At 43.5% G+C, this 16,026-nt stretch overlaps 1 pseudogene; it reads right to left on the minus strand.

The window, feature by feature from the left end:
- Positions 1 to 6,486: 6,486 nt before the first annotated feature.
- Positions 6,487 to 11,833, minus strand: LOC115325290 (annotated as a pseudogene).
- Positions 11,834 to 16,026: the final 4,193 nt, after the last annotated feature.

Consider the following 16,026-nt stretch of genomic DNA (forward strand, 5'->3'; position numbering starts at 1 on the left):
ATACCGAAGTGACATACCTTACCGTTTACCTTATCCAAAAGTTATAAACAATTTTTTTTTTAAACTTCTATGAGAAGATGTCAGCCGATGGACCCAGTCGAACATGTCAAGCTGAATGTCGCCAGTTACCAGAAAACAGGTGAAAGCAAACGCCATTTCCCAATAGATTTTTTTCAAGACATCGCCTATAACCCTTGACTAAGATAACGCCGTTTTTTTTTCTGCAAGCGTGACGTCTGGTTCGGACCGTTAGCGTTACATTGGTGCGGTGAACGAGTGTTAGGCGATGCATAATATCCTCTTCCGGTAAAAAAAAAAATTAAAATTGAGGGGGGGGGGGGGGGGGACATGCGGTTAATATTTTAATCCAGCTTACACACTTTTTATTTTTTATTGTACATTTAACCTTGTATTTATATGCTTATCTGGAATTATGTATTTAAATTTCATAATTCATATTTGCCTATTTAAATTCCGGCCTTCGAGACAGCGACAGATCCCCGATCCGGCCCCTCAGCGAAAAAGTTTGGAGACCCCTGCTCTTGACAAGAAGCTTTTGGAGAAGCTTCGATTTGTAGGGTGTATGACACATTCTGTACGATTCCAGGAAAATCGTCACGTAGAGATTGTTTGCAATGTTTTGCAATGTTCACGTTACTATAATCGTTGTTGCCCCAAGAAAACACATCGAACAAAGACTAGTCGTGTTGTAGACGCCGGAGCGAATCTTGAATAGCTGCTCCAATCACAGCGGCCGCGATGAGCGCGACGTCGGGAGAATCCTGGCGTATTCGATTGCGACCGCCTCACGAGCACCCTTTGTCACACTACTTCAGCTGCATACAGCTGCAATATTCAGAGCCACACGAATAGTTAACTAGTGGTTGAATGAGGAACATTTCACAAGTCACAATAACCTTAGGCTCACGACGCCTTTAGAGCGTGCAAATCACCTTATTGTCAGAAAGAACAATTTAAAAAAAACAAACATATTTATATATCTGTATTATGCATGAGATGCACATGCAGGGTGTTTTTTTAAGCTTAACAGATTTGTTTAAACGGAAGGCTGTGAGAGCCACTCTAAAGCGGTTTATGCAGGTTAGTTATGCGGCTAAGGGGACATAATATAGAAGGCTAATCACCACGATAACTCGAATAATTACCTAAAATTTGTGAATTAACTTTTTAGTTAGTCATAATAGGCATATGATTTCAATTATAAACTTGCCGACCACCTTCGAAAACCACTAAATAAGTATTTTTATACAGCATTTGAGCGCGCAGGAAGCGTAGTAGTCCGCTAAAGTTACCACTCCTGCAACAAGCACAATACTGGGTCTATGATAAGAGACGGAAAAATTGCGAGGTCTCGTTCTCGCACCGGCAGCCTTGCTCCTGCAGCACGAGTGGCCACTTTAGCGCTCCACCGTAGTTTCCAAGTGCTCCAAGTCTTTCTAATATTGACTAGTTTTGTGGGTCTTGATAATGCTCATCAAGTTTGTAACTAGAGCCACATGTTCATTTTCTATAACTAAAACGTCAAATAACACATTTTAGGTTATTAGCCGAGTGATCGTTACGAATAGCCCCTTTTGCTATGTCCCCCTGGGCGTATAACTCTTATGTACAAACGTCATTATTATAGCTGTCACTGATTTTTTTTAAAAATACCTTAAGCTGAAAAAGAGCACCCTATACATATAATATCATAATGACTAGATTTTTTGGTGTTTTCTTATTTCTGTTTGCTGCCTGAGACGTATATAGCGTAAGCAACATATCGCGCAAAAAAAAAAAAAATACGGGGAACAAGAAAGTACGTACCTCTTATGCCCCTGATTTTTGTACCCTCTTTTTATTAAAAACTAGTACCGACTGGCCCAGTTCGCAAGATTTGTTTTACATGAGTATGTACCAGAAGGTGATAGAACTGTGGATCCTGGTAGCCGAAAATAGTTCACCTAAGTACTACCTTGTTAGAAGACATGAATATTGGAATGAGGTAGTAGCAGTTTATATTTTCCCAGCATTTGTGACATACAGCAATTAGAGGATGTTCTTTGGTATCTACATACTGTTTATAAAAGCGAGCCTTGAAAGTTCTAGTTATCTCAGGAAACACAGAATGGGGGGGGGGGGGGGGGGGGGGGGAGGGGGGAGTCACATGTGTATTATGTTTGCGTTATCATTCACTACGCCGTTTCCGAAGACGCAGACGAAGGTGGATACAAAGCCGAGGTGCTATACCTGACGAGGTGCTGGCCATCACCTTGGAAGCGTACAGTTCGGACGGAGTGAACAAAAAAGCTGCTGGCGGCCGAACACATCAGTTCCGGCAACGAGTTGAAGGACGCGATTGCTGCAGAAAGACCAGAGGGGTGTCTCAAAGAGTCTTCAGTAGGGCGATCAAATCCAGGAATTTTGACGCCCAAGAACGGAGCACTTAATCGGCCAGCTTAATCGGCCAGCGATTGTCGGCGGCGAGTGATACTTAGTGCAGTGCACTGGGTTCATGACAGTTAACTGCAAGACATTCTTTGTCCACTATACTTACTTCGCACGCGACCGTCGGCGCGCGCATCTGCTTCGCACGAGGCCTAACTCCGCACGTGAAGTCACGAGATCAAGGGGTGAGTCACGAGATCACGGAATGAGTCATAACGTAGCAAAGGATAGCGCAGCGGGCGTATGACGTCAGAACCTCAGACAAAAATCAATTTATGCAGTAAAGGGCGTGATAAGTACTCTCCTCTCGCGATTAAATTCCTTTGCCACAAGGATCTCCTAAAAATACCAGGGTAGTAAAAATTCATGGCTCTACACGCAGTTAACAAAGAAGCAAAGGTCATGGAAAAGATCATTAAAGGGACGCTGAACCGACATCTGAATTCCACAAAACACGGCGGCAAAGGCGTGCAACGGTATGCTACAAACACCAAAATATCACTCATACAGCGATATCTCGAACGGATGACCGTATTTTTAAAAACAAAAGGAAACGCATTTGACAGATATGTTATCATCTTGTTTCTCCGAGAAGGAGAGGGAACGGCCTCGGGCCTTCCCCGCCTCGCCACTTTGAGGGGGAGAAGCGAAGAGAGGAGGAAACGAGATATGCTGACGTCACGCGGCTCGTCGGCCTCGTTCAATCTCGACCTCTTCTTCCAAAAACATGGCCCTTCATTAGAGATATTGCCTTACGAGTAGTGTTGTAGGGATTGTAGCGTCCCGCCTACATCTCCTGCATTTTTTTAAATCTGAATTTCGGTTCACCATCCCTTAAAGCATGCTCGTGACACAGTTCTGAACAAGTTTAAACTTGACTTGATTATTCTAATGAACCTGGAGATCGGCAGTAGTGTGTTGTGCGTGCAGTGCTCCTGCAACCACTGAAAGCTCTCCCCAATAATGCATAAAAAAACATAACGCCTGCTTAAAACACGCACGACACATTTTATGTCACACGGGCTAATTAAGAATGATCAAAAATATGTTTTCATAATTGCCAAAATTTACAAACTTGTTTTTTTGTTTACTTTCAAAGCTGTCAAACCAGGTACATGCAAGAGCTGAACTCGCAGCCATTTTTCAATAAAAGTAACAGAACTTTGATTTCCTATATACTAGATGGCTCTTTTCCAGATGTCTATTTTCAATGCCACCAAAACATCAGCCATGTCCACCGGTCGCGTGCCGCTAGAGCCAATGCTTCAGTGGCAGCGTGCTTCAGGAGCGTGACCATCTTGGGAAGCTTACAAGGAGAAAGTGACATGAGAGGTACTGAAGGCATGCATTTTCTAAAGTTCACAATGACGCCTCTGTACGTGCAAAGGTGAAGGCCAGTTTTACTTTTTATTTTTGTTTCTTGCATAAATAAAATCTGTGGCCCAATGGGTGAGCGGCATGTGTCTATCCGTCCCCACAATTCGGTTTCGTACGTTTTCGGAGGAGATGGGTGTTTCAAGGAGTACGAAAAGAGTGAAAACGAAGCGAGAGTTGCGCGCAGCAAGTTGGAACAAAAGAAATACGTTTAAGCGCGCCAGAAATTAGAGAGGAGAAAGACACAGGTAGAAAAATATCCGCCATCTTTGCGAAAGCTTTTCAGCGAATGCAATTTTGGTTCTTTTTTTTATTATTCTGCTGTTGGGCAGAAACTCTTTGTAGGCTCAAGCAACCATACTCTTAGGAGAATAGGCAAAAAATAAAATAACTGATACGAGTTGTATATAGCTACAATTACGAATGAAATCGCGGATTGATGTGCCTACACAAAAGTCTGAATGGAAGTTAAATGTAGATATAAGCATGATCACCCTCCACGTTGGGGCTTCAGAAATTATTCTTTGTGACTGGTACATGCTGCAAAGTGAGAGCTGTGTGGCTGTCAATTTATTTAAGCGACGTTCGTTGGGATCAAACGTTTCATAAACAATATCACTTTTGGCAAACACTAATCAAGACATGTATCTTGTTAACCTAGCAGGTTGGGCGAGTTGGTTGCTCATTTTTACACACACTACAGCGCACTATAGCAAATAACGCTTACTCCTTACACACAAAAAATAAAGCAAAATTCAAACTAACCGCGCTGACGAACAACTGGTTTTTATATATACTTTGCCTTCTTCTACCTCTTGCTCTACAGAATTTCCCTAATCACGCGCACTGATACAGTTTTTATAATTCCCGGCGATATGACCAGCTTCGATAATTTCTCTAGTTAATCGATCGCAAAGTTGCTAAGCCTCAGTGTATTTTTCAGTGCCAAAAAGCCTAAACCAGGTTACCCCTTCAGAGTTATTGCATCCGAAAAAGGAACTTGGCAAAAATAACTCGCCCTTTTTCTCAAAGAAAAGCTAAACTTTCGTACAATTGACGACCCTTTCTTAATTAAGAGTTCCAACGAGGTCATATAATTCCTGTCACAGCAGAGGTATGATCACCCAGAAGCTTTTTCCATCGACATAAAAGACCTATACTATGAACTGCCCCATTACAGCCTTTTGCGATGTGTAGAAGAGAGTATTGATTCTTTTGGTGGCGTAGCGTTCCAAAATTCTGCGGGTATTTCCGAAGACAATTTTCTACATCTACTCTCGGTTTATCTACACTCGACCTTTATTACCTGGAAAGAAAAAACGTATCTACAGAAGAAAGGTGTTTGTATTTGGTCGTGCATTGCCCCAGTGCTAAGTGATCTCTATCTCTCCCACCAAGACAGACTATTGAACAATTGGCTTCATTCGCCCAGAGTTGCTAGAGTATTTCGGTACGTTGACGATTATTTGATCTTCCTTGACGCCGAGAACAGCAATTTTCCAACCACTGTAGCCGGCGTTCTATCAACTTTTAAAAACTGCCTGAAACCATTGGAAATTACTCATGAGCTTCCTGAAAAAAAGATCATTCCGATTCCTAGATCTCAGGCTCAATTTCCAACACACTCATATATACTGGAAATATGAGCCAAGGGGTAAAAAACCAATTCTTCCATTCAATTCGGCACATTCTAAGCTGGTAAAACGAGGAATCGTAAAATTATGTCTAAACAACTCCCTTCAAAAATTCTGCGAGCACTTTATTCCAGTAAGCTTTGATGCGCAAATTTCAAGATTGACATCCGCCGGATATCCCAACTTGTTATTAACCTAGATTGCAGATAGCATCTTGAAAACAAAAAAACAAGGGAACATCTGTCACACCAAGAGCCAGAGATAGAACCACGAGAACTGTCGTTCTTCCCTACTTCCACAGGTTTACCCATGGCATCAAGAAAATCGCTAACAGGTTCAACATCAACGTCGTCTTCTCTGCACCTAATAAGCTTGCCAACTTGTGCAAACAAGCCAACTCGCCTAATTCTTACCGAACAGTAAGCTGTACCAAACAACATCAGAGAAGCTTCGTTGAGTGCGCTGAGGAAGTGGTGTACTCATTTCCTTTTTCGTGCGGGAAAGTGTACATAAGGCAGACTGGACGATCCTTAATGATAGGCTCCTTGAACATAAAAACAGCAGCACCAGAGCTAACTCTGGCCATCTAGGCATACACTGCCGTGATTGTGGGAGCGACGCTCACCTGTCATCCTGTACAATTTTAGGTAGGCATAGTAACCAATCACTATAAAAATTATCGAAGCTGAACATATCCCCAGGAATTATAAAAATTGTATTAGAACACCATCTTTACATCTGACAGAAAAAGAGAAAAACATTTAGGCGTCTAGGAGATTGGTGCGCGTGATTCGGGAAATTCGGTAGAGCAAGAGGTAGAAGACAAAGTATATGTAAAAACGAGTTGTTAGTCAGCGCGGTTTGTTTGAATTTTGCTTTATTTTTCGTGTGTAAGGAGTGAGTGTTATTTGGTATAGTGCGCTTTAGTGTGACGATTTCACATTTTACACTAAGAAATAAAAGTCGTATTTAGTTCAGAGTGACTGAAGGTGAATTGGTGGTTCTATCTTTCACATGCAGTAGTTCTATTTCACACAGCAGGTTTGGGAGCGTCTTCGTTTCATATTGGCTCTGTGGGAGCGGTTTTGTTTTTCGTTGGCTCTGTGGGAATGGTTTCATTTTTTATTGGTGGAGTGGAATCGATATCATTTTCCACTGGTGGTGTGGGAGAGGTTTCATTTTTTATTGGTGGAGTGGAATCGATATCATTTTCCACTGGTGGTGTGGAAGTGGTTCCATTTTCGACTTGCGGTCTTTGTGTAATGTCCGGAAGTGTGGCTTCGGTGATTGTATCGGTAATCAGGTAACAATTGCCGCCAAAGCAGGAACCTGGACGTTTCTCGGGGCCGTACTGCACAAGAGAAACATAAGCTCGAAAGGAAAGCAGAACAAAAGGGATGCCATTGTTAAATGTTCACGGGCATGGAAAAGGAAAGCAGCCTCAGCGTTTAGTATCGCCTTGCATCCTGAATGTTTATAGCACCCTTTTTATCTCGTTTTCGTTTTCTTTCTCAAACTAATAAAAACTGCAAGCAGGTAGTCATCATATATCCGGTCATCTTGTTTAAAGAACGATCCTTTTCAATATGTTTCTAAGTACAAATATCTACAGTTGTATATTTCGGCTGATCTAAAGTGGAATGCACGTGTTGAGACCATTATTTGAAAAGCTTATTATGCCAAAGATTCGTATTTCATGCATAACTTAAAGCAGACCACATTTCACATAAAATTAACTGCAAACAAAATAATGATAAGGCGTGTCAATTGATATGCTTCTCAGTTTTGAGACCCCCACACCGCCACAGACATTGGCAGATTAGAGATGATGCAAAGATTTGCGCCGGACTTTAGATACAGCCATTATGAATGCAAAGAATCTGGTAGTTGTTATGAAACGGCTCAAATTGAATTTTTATCGAGTAGACGCCGTTGCGCGAGACTGAATTTATTAAATTCTATGCTTAACGGGACTTAAAAATGAAAATGTCAAAATAGTTCGACTGGTTCGTGCCAGTCAAAAGCTTCCATAATAGGGCGTTAGTCTCGTACCGTTGCCGCTGTGACTTTTTAATTTTTTTCAATGTAGTATTGAGTAATAAAATAGCCTTTTTTGAAGATTAGGTCATCCTGTCAACCATTACCGTATTTGTAAAATCACTAGAAAGTTGTCCCTACAGTAAATTTCGATTTTATGTTTGTTTTGTTATGAATTATAGTTTTAAGTGTCGCACTTCTGAATATGTCTTACTGAATATTTGTATAACTCTGCTTTTGTCCGATGTATAACTCATTGTGCATTACCTTGTATTACCCTTCCTGCCACAACCTCTGAAATGGGTTGTGGCAGGACACTGCAGTATATGTAAATGTATTAATTAAAAAATATGAACCACTTTCTAAGCGCGAAGACATCAGTTCATGCTGACCCATGCAGTCTGTGTCTATATAGTTCAGATATGTTAGTTACTTTATTTCGATACTTTATTTTTCTAACGTAAATCGAGTCTAATTTTTCGACATAAGTCATCTAAAATTTCAACTGACATACAAACTGAGCTACGTATCGCGTTTCTCAAATTCCCCACACCGTAGTACTTCGCTTATCTCTGCGTTTCAATTCTTTAAAAATCTGACACGTGGTAAGCTCAGTGTTTGAAAGTGATATGCGCCAGTTTGACTTGAATATATTGGACTTTCTGTATGAGAATCCCTCGAGCCTACAAATAAACAAAAAGTGCACATCGGCACAGCAGAGGGCGATCTACGTTTTCTGTACCACCTAAATTAACCATTACATTCCGCTCACCAGCGACTGGGGCGGTGTAATGTACATTTTAACTGCGAGACCAACGTTAGCTTTAAAAACCAAGAATAAGGTACACTTTAGTCGCTGACGAAATAAGAACGGAAGGACATCTTTTACGGATTATTGGCTTCCAGCATGCTCGTTGCCTTCTAGCGTGCTTTGGTTGCGCCTGCACCACCTAAAGCCCGCGCTTGAGGTGGAACGAGTGAAGGACCTCTCTCCCGTTCTCACCCTGCCGGTGACTGTAGTAAAGTTGCGAGAATGATGAGAATGAGTTATAGACGAATGAGCCTCACACTGCAATTTGTCCCGGGAATATAAAATCCATACATCCAGTGGCCAGTGCCGTTTTTGCAATAATAAATGCAGTCGTAATAACTTGCCACCAACTGGAAAAAAAAATAACGAGGCGAGGAATTTATTTGAGTAAGCTCGAATCACAGAATCTTATAACGACACTGCATAAATGCATTATACGCGCCATTCGTTGATTTGATATCTTCTTATTATTATTTTACATTGTGAAATGTGAATATTCTAAACTGACTTGTGATGTGAAGATTATTGCATGTGACCCCTCACTGCATAGTCTTAGAGGTCAACGCTCAAAAAAAAAACTATTTCATTCTGAATTAGCTTTTGCACCAAACGTGCCAACTATTTACATAAATCTTAACACCAAATTTATTAAGTCTGTGTACCTGGACCAGTGCTGGTACGTAATACTCTAAAATTAAGGCTTAAACATAGCCAAGCTGTTACAAGGTAGGTTTTTCAGTTCCCTAGTCATCATTTTTAAAACCCAGAAGCTAAACATCACACATCTTAAGAATGCAAAGCAGATTAGGCTTCAGGAGAGATGCGGGTCAACATTGTTTAAAAAAAATGTTATTGCGGATTTTAGTGCGACTTATTGTCTTTAAATCTTGATATTATATATATTTATATATATAAAAGGCGGACCAAATATGGTCGCGATATTGGTAAAATTTGCATTTAAAGGCCTCCCGAAAACACAGAAGTACTAATATGCGCCATCGGTTCTTCACATTTTGACGTCGCCTTCTATTATTATTATATTTAGAGAGTGGGCCTATTCCCCTACTCTATCATAATTGTTTATAATTTCGATTTCTTACAAAAAACACTACATATTTTCCGCCGCGAAGGAGTGCCGCTTTTAACTCTCTAAAAATTGTTCAAACACGTTTTTCTATTATTTTTTTTAATTTTGAGGCTATTTAACAGTTAGCGCACAATACTTTTTTATTATACTTATAAATCCCGAGATTAGCGAACAAGCGAAAAGAAATAAAAGGTGACATCAAAATGGCATCTTTAAGTATGATCGTTCACCGCTAGACTGTTCCATTACCCTAATTTATAAATTTTTTGCTCTCAACATTGTACTACGGCCAACACATTTGTCGTTCATAAGCGTGACGATACCTACAATGCAACTGTTCATGTATTATTAGAATTTATTATATTAAAATAATTTAAATTATAACAAGAATAAGCATTTTTAATTTATATTAAAATAAGGAACTCCTTTGTAATAAATTTGGGAGTTAAACTAGTTGGGAAGACTGCTTTTGCGCTGCTTGTGCTTTTAAGGCTGCTTGTGTTGTTTGTAAGACTTCGTGTAAGGCTGCTTGTGCACTGTTTTTAATATGAAACAAAGAAAGTTCCCGTACACATTCCATTTGTTGTTCATTGCACTCTGTGCTTTAAAAGCTGCGATTTAGCTTATTTTATTGAGAACCTTTACGTGTGTTTCCGTTCCCCTCGAGCACGCAAGAACATTTTTTTTTTGCATGTGCAATGCACCCAATACGTCGAAAAGCTCTATTAAAACTAAGAGTACATTTATGAATAGTAACGCAAATATATAAAAAAATGTATTTCCCAGGTGCGCGTCTTCTTAAATCGCAAATTACAGTAGAGAGTTCTAGAAAATGACGACTCTCGCTTTTCGGTCCTTGAGTGTCATGAATACCAACTCACCTCTTCTGTCCTCGCAGTCATTTGGCAGCCGTGCTTTATTATTATTGGTCCCGTTCTGTTCCACTGAGCTATTACGTCGGGATATATTTGACAATTTACGAAAACAATCGCAACTGAAACAATGCATGTGAAAAATGTGTCAAGCAACGTGACTGCAATGGACCCTGTTATGCAGCGTCAAATTGAGAGCAAGTAAGCATCTTCCGAACGTCGATCAAGCAACGCGGGCGGTCGCATCTTACGGGCTTCGACTCCGAGCACTGACGCAGCACTCGTGCCCAGTGTATGTCAAAGTGCCTAGTCCAAATAATGATGGCCTCGGATATTCGACATAGTAGCTGTGGAAGGCACGGACTTTTGTAAAGTCTCTTATAATGCGCGCTCGACTGAAAGCACAGACGAGTTTGTTGTAAAGAAAACAATCACGGACATTTATTACATTATGATACATCATTACAACATAAAAATATCAGCAAAATAAATCGCAAATTATCGAATTAAGGCACTTCTACGTCTTATGATGTAAAAGAAAAAAAAACGGAAGGTCGCGAGTTTTAGGGGGTAACCGTTCATTGATAAATTTATGGTAGTTATTAAACTATTGACACGAAGTTGCGAGCCAAATATTATTTTCATAAGGCATGTAACTTGCTACGCTTTGAGCATAATGAACATCGATGAAAAAGAAGAGGAGTACAAGAAATGGAATGGAGTGAGTACAACTCTTTTGAATATTTTGATACAGCTATTTACTTTTTTAATACAGGTCGCACTAGCTACATGCTGTTTCAAAATGATTCGGTGCATCAACCATTCTCCTGACATTAATGTCACACTATATATATTGTTGGTTATGATGTTGTACTTGCCTATCGAGTTATTTTAACAAAGTTTTATTTATAGAGCTACAGCATTTTTAGGCACATCACTAGTTCCGTTACATATGCCATATAAGCTCTATTCTTTTCTTGTTAACGGTGGTTTTTCGCCCGGATTATATTCACGTTGATGTTTGAAAACCAAATATGTTTGTAAATGCATTTGAATATATTAAATACCATCGTTGGATCCAAATTTTGCATATAGATACTTACCTGAAAACAATAAGCGAATTGATAATAAATAAAAATTGTTGAAATAATTTGTGCTTTAATATCATTTTCCAGGACTTTGCCCATAACCGGTCTCAAATGAGTGGGCAATACTTATGAACAAATGAAATTGCGGCAATAAGCTTTTTCAGATTGAACATACGACACAGGAACCATAATTCAAATCTCGTTTGAAAAACATTATATTGAGGTACGGAGTGCCCCTAGAGGTCGATTCTGACCTCGGACGCATCTTCGAGTAGCAAATATTCGAGAGTTTCTGCACATCGCTCGTCACAGAAAAGTCCCGACAGCGAGGTTTCAAAGAAATAGCCAGACAAACTTCAGAAATACCCAAAGGTTGTTCAGTTATCAAAAATATGAGAATGCCTTGAAAATTATCATCTTTAGTACATACCAATACTGAATATTGAGCTCGAAATTCCCGTCTTCATGAAACTACGCACCATCCTCGACTCCTTTCACTGACCTTGCAGTTGGTGGAGCTCGTCTGCACAAGCTAAAAATTAAAAGGCGCTCAATTTATACGTCCTTTCTTTCACACAAGCTCAAGTTCCAAGGGAAGGCATATGTTATTTAAACAATAGGCATATTCTGAGTTTGGCTTGTAGGGGGTGTTGTCTTGGAAACAAACTTTGTTTTTTTTTTTTTGCAGATGTTCTTCATGCGCGCAAAAGCTGGCTTCAGGTTTTCCTCTTTTTTTTATGATTCATCAAGCCCGACTATTGAAAAAGCTGAAAAACAAAATCTACACGAAACGCAATTGTTTGCGTAAAGTTCTCGCTAAAGCAAAATGCGTCGAGCATACGTTTACATTCCACATTGTGCGCTGATTATAGTTACATGCGCGCTGCAGAACGTAAATTATACGAGGCAACGTAGCCGGCTAGGGTGGAAAAGCGCGCGTGTGTATGATAATGAAGGCACTCTGTAGCCGGCAGCGATGGGAAAAGAGAGAACAGCGCAACGAAGGAGGCGCGGCACGAGACCGGGAGAGAGATCGACCCGATCGAGGCGGCTCGACAAGGAGCCGCGCGACCACGTGGCTGCGTACAAAGCGCCGTGCAGCCCGAGCCAAGCGTCGCGGAGGTTGTAGATTCCGAGCAGCCGGGCCAACTCACGAGCGTCCGAAATGCAACGCCCACGGCCAGGGCCGCGAGCATCGCAGAAAGAATCAAGAACGCAATTGAAATCGCCACAAATGAATAAAAAAAAAAAACTGTCCGGAGGCACATACTGCAAAAGGTTCTTGAAAAAGGGGGGAGACGCCGAAGGACGCGTGGGCGGGTAAACGCATATCGCACGGAATGTGGCGCCACCAACAAAAATTGATAAACCAGTACGCGACCGTATGGGTCGCAGATGGAAAAAGGGCCCGGAAAAGAGCGCTGCGAAAGATCCAAACGCCCGCTCCGTGGGCGTGTGACGAGGCGAGAGAAACATAGTAAGGGATCAAAACCCGGGTTTTAAACTTTACCACATGTTGCGCGGAAAATAAATTGGTCTCCTGCAAGAAAAACAAGTCACAATTCTTGGACAGGGCAAAATGAATAACTTCGCGCTGCTTAGTAGGACAACGAAAACCTTGCACATTGAGAGTCAGAACGTGAAGGCCCAGAATAAAATGGAAAATAAAACGCAGTAGGGCCATCGGATCGGTTAAAATGCCAGCGGATCAGAGCTGTCGGAGTCCTCCATGTGGAGTTAAGGACTGTGCAGATGGTCGGAGATGTCCGAGTCGTCTGGAAGCAGACCACGACGTTTCTTAGGGACGGTTGGAGCGTGGGGGGCGTCCGAGCTGCTGCTTGTTGCCGAGAGGCCACGCTAGGCGTCGGGACGAGCGGAGGTCATGTCGACATCTTCGGCGGACGACGGGTCGGTGGACGACTCGAACGTGAGGGACGACGTCGGAAGGGTGGGCGTAGGGGCCGGGTGCCCTTTACCGGGGTGATGTCGGCCTGGTCAGCGATGACGAGGCGGTCGGAGTCCGAGCTCAGACAGTCGTCGTCGACACCGGGAGCGTCCTGCGCAACGGCCGTGGGTAAGGAAGCCCCGGGGACTGGGGTCACGGGAGCCTCCTGGGACGAGGGGGTTGGGTGGTCGATCGGTGGGGGGTAATCCAGCCGTAGGACTGGGGTGCCAAAGGAGTCGTCTTAGGGTTAGTTGGTCAGACGAAGGGCACCAGGAACTGGTAAGGGCTCCGGGGAAAATGGCGGAGGGACGCGGGGCAGAAGCGTGGCCTCCGCGTAAAGGTTAGCCCACATGGCACGCTTTTCTCCGCGTCTGCGCCTGCGCTTTGACGTCACTCTGGGCGCCGGGACAAAAAGCAGCGTTTTTGTTGCATTCCCACGTATCTGCAGGAGCCAGACATTTCACGTCCGGGCGCCGCGTCTCCCGCTGCGTCCAGAAGGCAACAACCAAAGAACGGCCGTATTCACTAGAGTTTCAAGGAGAGTTTGAATTTTCTCCACTGTTATCGCCACTGTAGAACTTTAGTTTTGGCCACGGACCTCCCAAGAATGGGTATAATAATAATAATAATCATTTGTATTTGCACAGATTGCGATACCCACTCGACAGCTTGCAAAGCTAGGCAGAAAGGTTGAGACCCTTACGCAGGTGCGCCTAGCTGTTAGCTCGCCGCCAAGTGGGGAAAGGGATACGGGAGAGGAAAATAAATTCAAACAGTCGAAACAAAGATAGACACACAAAAACATTTAACAGCCCGGTGCCATTCCAAGGCAGAGTGCGCACACGCACGCACGCACGTGCGCGCGGGCGCATACACACACACACACACGCACACACACATCCGCGCACGCGGTGAGTTTACAAAATGTGCACGCCCGCGGCCGTCAGTAAAAACGGCTTAGGAACCCGCCAACGCTCACAGCAGGGCGAACATGGGTGGTCACGTCCTTCCCCTCGCGGACATCAGTTTACCATAACTTATGCACAAGTCCAGGGGCTCCTCTCTGCTCCGCGGGAGAGGCTGACGCTAGTGGGAGCCGGGGGTGAAAGACGAGGCAGAGGGCCCGTGACAGGCGGCCGGCGGAGAAGACACGAGCTGGCGCGAGACAGTGTGTGCTGAGCGAAACTGAGAGCTGGACTGAAACGACGAGGCCACGCTGCCTGGCCTGGCCCACGGCGAACCCCGGAGCGGTTCACCCGCGAAGTCCGGAGCAAGACCGGTGGAAACGGCGAGCCCTGGCCATATGACCTGGGCTACGACAATCCCGGGGTGGTTCCGCAGCGAGACTCGGGCAGCGATATCCCGGGACAGCCAGCCTCCGCAGCGCTGGCGTGCGTAAGGCGATTCGCATGCCTGGACACGGACTGCGACTGTGAGCTCTGATCGACGGGCGACAACAAGGGTCGGCGTGCCTGGGCTGCCGGTTCTCGAAAATGGGCAACCGAGAGGTACAGTAAACCCATTCACTGTCGTCTCGTTGTTATGTCACTCCCTGGGTGACGGGCGGAGCGCATACCGATCGGGCGGCGATTATTAGTAGAGGGATCTCTATAAAGAACCCCACACGCTCCTTCAGCGGAACAGAGAGGGGCTAGCAAAGCACAAAAGCGTTGCACTCTGGCAGGCGAAATGTAAAGTATACAAGGACACGAAGAGACAAAGGTACAAAACTTATACTATCGGCAGCAACGCAACCTCTCTAGTGGCCAGCTTTAAATGTTTTGGCGGGAGAGATGCCGATGCCGATGGCATGCCGAAAGGGGGATGAGGCGCTCGGTAATAAATAGGGCTGAGGCGCACGAACCACTTCCGTCCTATGGTGAGCTGAGCAAGCTATCAGCCATAGACGAAAACAAATTTGTTCTTTCATAAAATTGAGAAACCCCGAGTTACTCCCTCACATTTCCATAAAAGCAACAATTAAGATGTGTGCTCGAGCGAAAAGAGACCACTTTAAGAGAAGAGTGTCCAACCGTTAGTTGTTTTCTATAATCGCTTTCCATTGGCTGGAACGATTATTGATGCATTGCATGGAAGGAGGAGAGGTGTCAGTCATTCTTCTGGAAGCACCAATTACTTGAGGATCACACACATGAGCCTTCCTCTCATCATTTTCATTCTAAAGAAAAAATGCATGTTTTGACGTGTGGTTTCTTCACCTTTTTCAAAATAGTTGCGTCGCCTTGCACTTGTCGAAGATGGGACGGATATAGTAAATGCATCGAGATTCAAAGGCAATAAGGTGCTTGCCAAACTTTTGTGTTTTAATCCGAAAGCATTATATGGCTAATTACGCGAAAATCCGACGCTGGCGTCACCGAGCAATGGTACCGAAAATGGCAAAAGGCACAAAGAGTAAAAACACGCCTTAAATGCTTGGATTGTCGTCTAATATCTCAAGCTGGCTTCTGTGGACAGAATAACTTAATGGCTTTGAAAAGAAAATTTGGTACACTCCGGTCAGGGTGGAAAGGGGACCTGGGCTTCCATGGTGGGAGACGCGCACGCTTCCCCGAAGCCACGGCGGCTCTACGATTCTGGCTGACTACAGGTGTGCCTGTGCCTGCTTCATGGCACACGTCACGTCGCAGCCATCTGGCTGACTAAAGATGTAGCCTAACGCTGTGAAAGGCTTCCAATACTTTTCAACGTATTCACCGACCACAAGAG

This window comes from Ixodes scapularis, unplaced genomic scaffold (assembly GCF_016920785.2).
Source record: "Ixodes scapularis isolate PalLabHiFi unplaced genomic scaffold, ASM1692078v2 PGA_scaffold1__304_contigs__length_218370807, whole genome shotgun sequence".
Taxonomy (NCBI): domain Eukaryota; kingdom Metazoa; phylum Arthropoda; class Arachnida; order Ixodida; family Ixodidae; genus Ixodes; species Ixodes scapularis.